This window comes from Bison bison, unplaced genomic scaffold (assembly GCF_000754665.1).
Source record: "Bison bison bison isolate TAMUID 2011002044 unplaced genomic scaffold, Bison_UMD1.0 scf7180017613476, whole genome shotgun sequence".
NCBI lineage: Eukaryota > Metazoa > Chordata > Mammalia > Artiodactyla > Bovidae > Bison > Bison bison.
This window is the reverse complement of record NW_011442720.1, coordinates 1-933: the sequence shown is the minus strand read 5'-3', so window position 1 is coordinate 933 and position 933 is coordinate 1. Positions and strand designations below refer to the sequence as shown.

The following is a 933-nucleotide window of genomic DNA, read 5'->3' as shown; positions in this document are numbered from 1 at the left end:
GTATGTGAAAACAAAGTTTAATGCATCGATTTTTTATTAAAAAGTACATAATGTAGTCAGTTTTAAACTAGGCTCCTTTTTAAGACCTGAATTTTTCCATATTGTTACAGGAAGCCACCGGTATCAGATTCTACCTCTGCATTCTCAGATTCCGCGAGAGGAACAGCGCAAAGTATTTGATCCAGTACCAAGTGGAGTAACCAAGGTAACAGGGTTGCAAGTGCCTTAGATATTAAATGAGACAGACCTTCAAAGAGCTATCCAAAACAGTTACTTGTAAATGATCTAAATTGAGGAAGAAAAACATAGGTCTTTTCTTCATGAATTTAGTGGTTTTTCCAGTTATCCAGTCATTGAGTGGTTTTTGTTTTTGTTTTTGTTTTTAAACTTTTGTAATTCTATTGTCACTTACTACATAGGCAGATCATTCTTTTTGAGTACATAATAAAATATTTTCCTGAGTGTAATTTTTAAAATATCATTTCTTCACAGATCATTTTGTCCACAAATATTGCTGAGACAAGCATTACCATAAATGATGTTGTTTATGTCATTGACTCCTGCAAGTAAGTTCACAAGGAACCCATTGCCTGGGATATAAGAAATCTTTAGAAAGTTCTATGTAGTGTCTAAAGTCAGTTTACAGAATCAGAACACTTCAAAAGTCTATTCTCTTACCATCAAAATTACTGTGCTGTATCTCTGTGTACTGAGTTACAGGCTACTGAGTGATTCTTGGTGTTGATCATCATATCAGTTATGGTAGAAAGTGACAGAGCTTAATGTTAGCTTCTGGCTGCTTCTCACTCTTTTTATCTGCTGGTGTTTTTCTCATAAGCCATCGGGTGTTTCCATTGACCACTGCACATAGTACAATAGTGAGCTATTTGGTGTGTAAAGATAACCAATATTTAGGTTGTGACAAATGTCCTA

General features: G+C 34.7%; 1 long non-coding RNA gene across 1 annotated transcript; it reads left to right on the top strand.

Annotated features, from left to right (window-relative positions):
* Nucleotides 1-14: 14 nt before the first annotated feature.
* Nucleotides 15-567, top strand: LOC104980752. The gene is made up of 2 exons (XR_824302.1): nt 15-205; nt 493-567. It is a non-coding gene; the product is annotated as an uncharacterized LOC104980752 (long non-coding RNA).
* Nucleotides 568-933: the final 366 nt, after the last annotated feature.